Source organism: Tauraco erythrolophus, chromosome 4, assembly GCF_009769465.1.
Source record: "Tauraco erythrolophus isolate bTauEry1 chromosome 4, bTauEry1.pri, whole genome shotgun sequence".
Classification (NCBI taxonomy): domain Eukaryota; kingdom Metazoa; phylum Chordata; class Aves; order Musophagiformes; family Musophagidae; genus Tauraco; species Tauraco erythrolophus.
The window spans coordinates 57917572-57926777 of record NC_141468.1 but is presented as its reverse complement, the minus strand read 5'-3'; the positions used below and the strand labels follow the sequence as shown (position 1 = coordinate 57926777).

At 46.8% G+C, this 9206-nt stretch overlaps 1 non-coding gene across 1 annotated transcript; it reads left to right on the top strand.

Annotated features, from left to right (window-relative positions):
- Positions 1-311: 311 nt before the first annotated feature.
- On the top strand, positions 312-460 carry LOC147528884 (U12 minor spliceosomal RNA). The gene has a single exon (XR_015222140.1). It is a non-coding gene; the product is annotated as a U12 minor spliceosomal RNA (small nuclear RNA).
- The last annotated feature ends 8746 nt before the right edge of the window (positions 461-9206 follow it).

Here is a 9206-nt window from a genome sequence, read left to right as displayed (position 1 = left end):
ATACCGCTTCCGCTCCTCGCTCCGCCTCCAGAAGGCACGCAGTCCCCGCCTCCGGCCCCGCCCCATGCGCGGCGCCGGGTCGGCCGTCCCACAACCCCCAGCGGCTCTTCATTTACATACGGTCCGTAGCACGTCGCGTCCCGGTTCGGCCCGTGGCAGCGCTTGACGGCGCATAACGGAAAGAGACCGGGACGGGTCGTTAGGGCAAGAGGAGCTTAGCTTGTGCTCTGCGGGGCGGCTCGGGGAGCCGCTCGCCGTGCCCTAAGAGCTAACGCAGAGGGGCCGCCCGACGGGGCCGCCAAGTGCCCAGCATGCCTTAAACTTATGAGTAAGGAAAATAACGACCCGGGGTGACGCCCGGGTCCTCACTGCCAATGTGAGAGGAATTTTTGCGCGGGTACAGGTCGTCCCCGGGTGGCCCGCTTACTTCGCGGGGCGCCCGGGTGCAGTGATCTGCCCGACCCGCTGTGCGCAGCGTTGCAAAGGCAGAAGTGGGCCCCCGTCGGAAATCTGTGTTGGGACCATCCTGCTGCGGGGCGTCCCGGTCCTTCCGCGTGTTAAAGGAGAATTTGGGCGAATCTGTTTAAAGAAAAAAAAAAAAACATTAACTGGCATCTCCTCCCTGCTCTGCCTGCCGCGTTCAGTTTCTGCGTCAGGCGGCCCCTCCGAGCTGGCCCAAGGGTCTTCACGAGGCTTAGAAATCCATGGCCAAAACTCTGCTAACGTTTCGCGTGCCTGCAGGATGTGATTCCTTTTTTACGCTCTTGTGGGAGGAATGACGCCGTTTAAAATCAGACTAAGGAAAAAAAAAAAATCACTGAAAGGGAAAAGCCGCCTTGTGCAGGCTTGGGCAGAGGTGAGCTTTCCAGGGTTTTTCCAGCGCCACCTCCTGCCCTGCTCTGAGTCACCAGCTTTGGCGTCCGTACTTGCAGGACGGTGGCTCTGGGTTTCACCGCGGGCCCCGGTGCTGTTGGGCCTCCCCCAGGGCCCTGCAGCGTGGGGTTTCTTCCTGTCGTTGGAAGACATGTCTCCGAAGCGCGGTTTTACTTCTGCCTGCCCGCAGCTCGCTCTCTGTCCGGGGGATTCCCTGCCTGGAGGATCACTGGTGGCGCGGTTCCCCTCTGCGCCCTCACCGTTTGCTTCCTACCAGCTCCCGCCACAGCGCTCTGAGCTGCAGCGACCCCGAGGCACCGCAGCGTGCGCAGCAGCGTCCCCTGGGTCGCTGTGGAGCTCCTGGCCCGTGCACGCTCCGTGTGAGATCAACAGGGAAGGTGCTGGCAGGCAGCTCTTGGACTTCGGCAGAGCAGGAGCTGCCAGCGAGAGCTGGGGACAAATGCAGAGGAGACAGGTGCAGCTGAGGTGGCTGCTTATAGCCACGCGAGGTCAGCATCCTACAGCACAGATTTTTTCTCAGGAACGTTTCAAGCCTTGGTGAGCCCACAGTCATACCAGTAGTGATGCCAGGTCACTGCTTAGTTATCCACTGGTATTTGATCCAGATCAAGGGTGGCACATGACTGTACAGCTACCAAATTAGGGTACACGATAGTAGGTTTATGCCCTTTTTGTGCTGCCTTTCTGCAGCTCTCGAGATACTTGATCGAAGTCAGGTGGTGGGGTAGACGGTGTGTGACAACCATAAAGCTTGCTGTTGCAAAACTAACAGGCAGCGCTTCCTTGGACAAATTTGTATGAATATAAGAGCAGCCCACGTGGTTCCAGACTAGAGGGCTATCTACCCAGTATCCTGTTTCCAGCCTGCAAGGGTCCCCAATGGAGGTCTCTTCGAGACACCTGTCCAGATGCCCATTGACCTCAGTGATATTTGTGCAGCCACAATACCTTTTGGCAAGCACTTCGCTCTTGCTGCATGGTGAACCACCTCCTGCTGTGTGTTTTGCTTCCATCAGCCTGGTTCTTGCAACTGAAGGTGGACAGCTCATGTGTAGCTCCTACCCACACTCTCTTCTGCCTGTGAACCCCTAAGTCATCTTCTCCCCAGGTGAAGAGTCCAGACCTACTCACCCATTCCTTCAGTGAAGCTCCCTTCCCTCTGCAGGCACCTCCCTTCCTGCACGGAAGTCTCAGTGGGAGGCTGGTTATGGGGCGTGAGCCATGTTTTTGCAGGAAGGAAGGGTTTGAACCTCAGGGTCTTCCATTCCCTGTGTTTATGATTGTTTTACTCTTCCATGAGACACGACAAGTTGAAGCTCAGCTTTCGCAGGTCTCTCCTGGTCCAGCTTTGCAGCTCTGAATGAGAAGTCAAGTATTTGCTCAGGGGTGGACGCAGGCCTCCTCTTCCCTTGTCATGGCTGGGAGAGGGGGAAGGTACAAGCAGCAGCAAAGAGACCTCTGTGAGTGCGGGAGTCCCCAGAAAGCGCTTCTTGTCCAAATGTGCGGGGAAACTTCCAGGCCTGCCCTTGCTTTTTCAGAGGTGGATTCCTTGAGCATGTCTCCTTCATCAGCTGAGACCTAGGTCACAGAAGTCAGAAGAGAGGAGACCCTTTCCTTGTCTCACATCAACTTCCTTTTTAAAATACTAATTAGGAAATTATGTAAAGGACATTATATGAACCTTGGAGTAGTACACGGCACAGTATCCAACTTACAGTGTTACCCTCACTGAGTCGTACAGAGGCACATGAAGCAGCTGAAAGCAGAATGACATGGCCAGAGAAGATATCCCATGAGTTGCTGTGGAGCAAGACCACATCATTACTCAGTCCAGATGATGACTGACTGCAGTGTTAGATGTGTTTCCTTGCTCTTCAAAGGTCAGAAACCCACATGCCCTGTGCGTCAGAAGCCAAATACCCTTTCTAGTTGACTTCAGTTAGGAAACGTCCTAACCATCTAAGCTGTTAGAAACCTTAATTCTTCTCAATTACAATAAAACTATTAAAAATTTAGTATGTAGGCAGCATGCTCCCCCTTGATGGCATTAATACCATTGCCATAATCATTACCTTCACACAGAAACATTTTCTATTAAAAGGATTAAACAATTTTGTAATTAAACTCAAGGGTGAATTAGCTGCCATAGGAATAATTTTTCTATGTCAGGTTTTGTACACTGAAGTAGAATCCTAATAATTACAATAACAATCTCCTGAGTTATTATATATTCTTTTTTTGTTCAGATTGAAGACATAGAGACATTAACATTTTTGAAGATTATACCAGGAATGTCAGTTAATGTGAGTTCTGTTTGAGTTCTAGTTCTTGTTTATGTCTATAATCTATGATTTTTGTTACTCTGTTAATTATTTATTAAGACATGTGTTTCCTAGCAGGAACAAATTTAATTTTAAAAAATAAGAACAGAAAAAGATCAAATTTGAGAATTAGCTTGGACTAAAACCAACATTTGCAGAAATGACGGGATATTCCTATTACGGTGAAAGTTTAAACTATTAGTAAATATGCAGGACTAGTCATCTCTTCTAATTTATTCACTGGAGCACTTCAACTATTTGCATTGCACATAACCCAGAACAGAGCAGGACCTGTTGTGGTGGTGTTGCTTTTTGTCTGGGTTAGATGTTGCAGCAATAGAAGTCAATTCCCGGAACCTGGGTGTTGGCTGCTGGGATGTTTGCTTGTCCTGCCTGGCCAGAGGAGTCATGTGCTCACTTCCTCCTAAGCCTCAGCTCACAGCCAGTTGTGTTAATGTATTTGTCCTGGCTTTGAACATGGGCACTGCCAACTGTCAGCCTCTCAGTAAGCGTTTTAAAATTCTGAGCTTTCTTACTGAAATGTTTAGGAAAATTGGTCCCTGCCCCACAGAACTGTCCTCAAAGTATATAGTCAAGAACGTAATCCAAACTGGTCTGTAAAGAGGAGTTTTAGGCCTCTTCAGTTCCTAAACCACTATTGCCTCTGCTTTGCCAGTGTGTGTCGGGGGCATCCTGAATGAAGGAATCACTCGAGAAAAAAAGCTTGTGGTGTAGTGGTTTCTATGCATGTGGAATTTGGATTGCACCAGCACTTTGCATTTGTATTCAGCATACTTTCTGCACTGTGCAGTTCTAGCTAGGTAAGCAGTGCTTGGTAAATACGTGAGTTGTCAAATGCCAGTGAAATGAGTCAAATAACTCATACCACAGATATTTACTCTGAAGCACACACGTTCATCAACATTATGCTGTCGATGTTGTTGCTTTTTTAGTCCTTTGAAAGTAGAGAATGGGAGCTGATGAACTACGCATTTTTCACCCAGGTTATCGGTTGGGTTGTTTGGTTTGCATGCGTTTGGGTAGGGGAGGCAAAGGGGAGAAGAAAAGAAACGGTCAACCTGTTCACGGCTTTTGCTCATGGGTGAACAGTCTCCCAGTTTGTTATCCTGTGCTGTGAGAATTTGGTTTCAGTATCCCAAGACAAGCCCTTGTAGGAAACTAAACTGCTTGAAATATCTCAGCTTCAGCTATGCAAGATCTCAGCATTGCTCCTCAGGTCAATTGCCCAGTTGTTCCTTCAAAATTACCCATGTTGGTATTTGAATGATTCTCACAGGAGTCTATTGTGAGGGATAATGAATTTCTAAGGAAACTTTCTGGTGAAATAGCTGCTATTTGCTTTCCCAAGTACCCTTCTGGAGAATGAGCAAGAGATGTGTCTCCGTGCATTTAACCAGAGTTCAGTCATCACTTTCAAAAGTGAAAAACCTTCTAAAGAGGAGTTAGTGATATAATTCAAGTATTAATTATGTGTTGTTGCAAGATCCAGGAAAATCCAGAAGTGCTGGCTAGCTGTGGTGGTGACTGTGTCTGGGGTCAGGCTTTCTCCCTCTAAGGGGAAGGCACAGTGGTGGGGCTGGAGCTTCTGCTGTGTCTGTGAAGTATGTGCTCTGTAATAACTAAGGGACGATGTCTGTCTTGCAGGACTTATACGTTTCATTATCATCAAGTTTACTTTTTACACTAAAAATAAAATATCTGAGACCCTCAGGGCCCTACTAACGACACTGACCGGGTACTTCTTATGATCTAAATGGTGTTCCCTGGATAATCACAAGGCTGGCTTGCTCTTTCTTCCAGGAACTGAGCCTCTTGCATGCTGGTCCTGTTGCTTTCTTACAATGGGCAGCAGACTTGCTCAGAGCCAAAGCATCTGCTTGCACTTTCTCTCTCCATGTATCCGAACCCTTGGACCCTGGTCTTTGCAGCTGTTAGAAAGCAAGAGGCTGAGACAAGAGACAAATCCCCTGGCTCACTGACCCACCTCGCTCTCTCAACAAAGCTTCCTGCATGTGTGAAATAAAAGTATGTTACTGAGAGGGAAAAGGTCAAAACACAGATAACAGCTAAGCAAATACGTGTGGATTATAACTGCTGGCTGTTGCAGATTAAGTGTGGTTAAACGAACTCTTTTATCTGTGTTCTTTTGTCTGAATAGTCTTACTTAGCACTGTTAAGAATTGTTAGGATTAATAACCTTGTTCAGCATTAGCAGCTAGGTTTGCTGAAGCCTTAGGCTGCACGGTCTCAGCTTTCACCTAGGAAAGTTGAACTTATTTTGAACTGTTGCCTAGTTATGTGAGCAAAGGTCCTGAGACCAGTGAAAAATGGAAGACAAGGGGGCCACGACTGTCAGCAGAAGCTGCAACTTATCCAGGTAAGAAACAGCTGACAGCCCGCCTGGAGCCAGAGAAAGAATCCAATAAGGAAGAAAGAAGACCTCAGACCAAAAATTACCACTGGACCAAGAGGCGTGTGCAAGGTGAACAGCACATGAAGAACAGGTGCATAAACTGTAAGGGTATGAAAGCCCAGGGATTTCTTTGTTCAGAGTCCCTCTCCAGAGGCACCCAGCTCGAGCTGCTCCTATTGCTGTACCACTCAATTAAATTACTTATTTTTTCAACCTGGATTCTGACATCTGAGGCTCTGCTGCGGGAAACCTAGGACAAAGAATTTCTTTAATATGGCACACTTATCCTCTGACAGAAGATATCCTGCCATCCAGAAACTGGGAGTCTTTGGGTTATGGAGCAATAGATGCCAGCTATGCACAAGATTGAGACCTCAGACATTGTCTGTGTGTCTTCCAAATTACTTAGCTAACGCAGTGTAAAATCAGTTCACCAGAAGCACTGAGGGTCAGTGAAGTTATGGGATGTTGCTGCTGCAGAGCATGGGAGGTAAAGAGCAGGATCAGAGATTCTCAGAGTCAGAATAGTGACAGGCTTGTGCAGGAGAAGCCCAACGCAGGATACTTCTCATTTGCCCATGCCAGCTGGCCTTGCCATTTACTAGCATGTAAAGTGGATAACTAGGTCTGTACAGTGGCCCGAAGAGAGAGCTCTCAGGAACACCTCAAAAGTGGGGGGAGGCCACAGCCTGCTGCATCGTTTATGCTGTTCTTCAGTGCTATGTCTCGGTGGTACATTCTGACCTTTGCCTCTTTCGCTTCAGTGAGGATACTAGAAAAACTGTTTTCTTAGAAAAGTTGTAGTGTTGGGTGACAGAAGTGGAGCTGATGTTTCAGTCAATGTCTCTACCAGGATTATAGTGATATTTTTAAATTCCGCTGGGAAGAAGCTCTTTCTCCTTCTCCGGACAGTGGGGAGAGCAGAAGAGAAGAGAACTCCTGGGGCTTAGTCTTTGGTGGGAGCAGACAGACAGATCTCCCACCAAAGTGTGAAGGACTGAGATAGCAACTAGTTGCATCCTAGACAGCTGAAGAAAAGACATTGTGCCTCAGCTCCAGGGATAATCCTGCATCACTGGTAGGATGATAGTGTAACACAGAGGAATCCTTTCTGGATACCAGGTGGAGGATCTAACCCACCTGGCTGTGTGAATTCATTTGTACAGAGCTCTTGTCTTGCAGATGTTGCCTCTGGCAGGGATGAGCAAACTTAGGCTCTCATCGTTTGTCATCCATCTGTGAGATGTGAGATATAGAGATATGAGATATAGAGATATAAGTAGACTTGTCCCATTCCTGGATGAATAATCCATGAGCAGGGAAAGGGTCTTATGGTCTCCACTGAAATTTGAACAAAATCTATGTCAGGACTGTCTTAGCTTGGTTTAGATAGCAAACGAGACCAAGTGAGAGGGAGGCTCTTCCATGGTTGTCTTGACTTATGAAAAGGAAGGGGAGGAGGGGGAGGAGGTGGTGGGAAACACAATACAATTCTCAGGCCATGAAAGAGTCCACTTGTCCCCAAGAGGCACAGGGTGGAAGAACCTATGGGAGAACAACATATCAGCAGTAGCAGTAGCATTTCTCCAAGTCTCTCAATGATGATATAGAGCCAAAGAAGGAAGATAAGACAACTCTGGGTTATTTCATCATTGCATCCTGTACAGCATGGAGGAAGGAAGGGTGTATCTGTGTGACCCAACCTGTTCTTCGAAGGCTTCAGGCTATCTCAGGACAGCAGCAGCAGCAGTAGACACAACCATTATCCCTGCCCCCAGCGACCTTTCTAGAACAATGGTGTTTTGTTGATTGCTCCAAGGTGCTTAGACTTAGCTGGAACATTCGATACTCAAATCCAAATCCTGCATCTCCCTTTGCTGATAGGAGTGGTTTAAGGAATGTGTGGCCTAACTCGCGTACACTGGATGTTCAGCTCAGGTAAAATCTCACCCTCAAACATCAAGAACTGGGAAAAGAGGTTATGTTGAATCATGGGCTAGATGTTGTCCTTTGCATCAGGAGCTGTGAGACTCTGGCAATAGGGAAATTTCACAGACACTTTGTGGCAATCAGTGGACCTTTGCTGCTAGTGGATGAAGTACCTGGTCTATTGTGAGTGGTTAAAAATCCTGTAGCTGCGCAGGAAGGAGTCAGCCCATTCACAGTTTTGGGGCTATCGCACTCTAGCCCAAATGACTAGGGAAGGGGAAGTTGTTGCTCCTTTGAGATCAGCTGAGCATATGTGTGATAAATGAGTGAGTCCCAAACAGAACTCCAATCAAAGTTTACAATTTATTAGGCGAATAAAAGCAAGCAAACAGCGCTGGGTGCGCCGGGAGTCTCTGCTCCACCAAGACGCACACCGTATAGTTCCTATTTCTGGTTTATATTTCTTTTACTAATACATATTCTTAATTATTTCCGAGAAAAGGTGGTCTTATTACAATGAGCTCAGAGAAGTCATCTCCATAGTCTCCACCCCTAACCCCCCCAGTTGCGCATGCACAGTGTCTCCTGGTGGTCGTGAGTAGGGGTCTCAGGGATGAAGGCTGTATGTCTTCCTCGTGATGACTTTTTCATCTCCCCAGAAAACTAGCGAAGTCATCATGACTGCTCTGCGAAATCATCAGGACCATCCTTGTTCTCCATCTTGGCTCCTGCTTATCTTACACAAGCGTTATGCAACTTACAGATATATGGCTTAAGCAAGCTAACTCAAAAGTGGTTAAGCGAGATTAGAGATTAAGCGCGTACAGGCCCCTAGACCCCTCTTGTCTAACACCTTGCAATTGGCAGCAAAGCAAAAACGTTAGGTGGCTTTTGCAAGAAGCAAGAACTATATATATACCATTCTGCTTCCTCTAGGGCTATGGTTATATAAGAACAAACAGAATGGTTAAAGGTTATATATACAGAGAAGGTCATATTTCACAACTGGGGCTTGCGGTTAGCAGCATCATGAGGCATTTCGCAGGTTTACATTTTTGCATTTCACAGAGATCTTAAACTAAGACAATCACTTATCTTGAATAGGCACACCCTACTCCTCGCCACCTATTTGCACACCCATTGTCCCATATTGACACGAATCAAATGAACATATTTCACAATATGTAACAGGGAAAAGATGTTTCAGCAGTATTTCAGAGCCCACATCTGGTAGATTCTGCTAGGTGCTGTAGAGACAGAGCAAAAAGTCTGCTCCTGATGACTAGCAAGTGTGTGTGAAGCCTGCTAGAAAGGATGCAGCAGTGCTTGTAGCCTTCTGAAGGCTTTTAAATCAGCCTTTGAAACATAAAGCTTTGTAACTTGAGTGTTTTATCCTAAAGCGAGCAAAGAAGATGTTAAAGACACATCAAAGCAAATGACCATACATGAGAACCTGCAGAAGCAATGAGCTTCAAAGATAAAGCTGATCCACAGAACAGGACCAGACTGACTCAAAGAGCCATAAGTTCTTAAAAATCAGGCTGACAAAACTTCTAAGCAGAAAACAAATACAGCATAGCAGCTTGCCATATCTGTAGTATTACACCTACATAATCACATTGTTACAC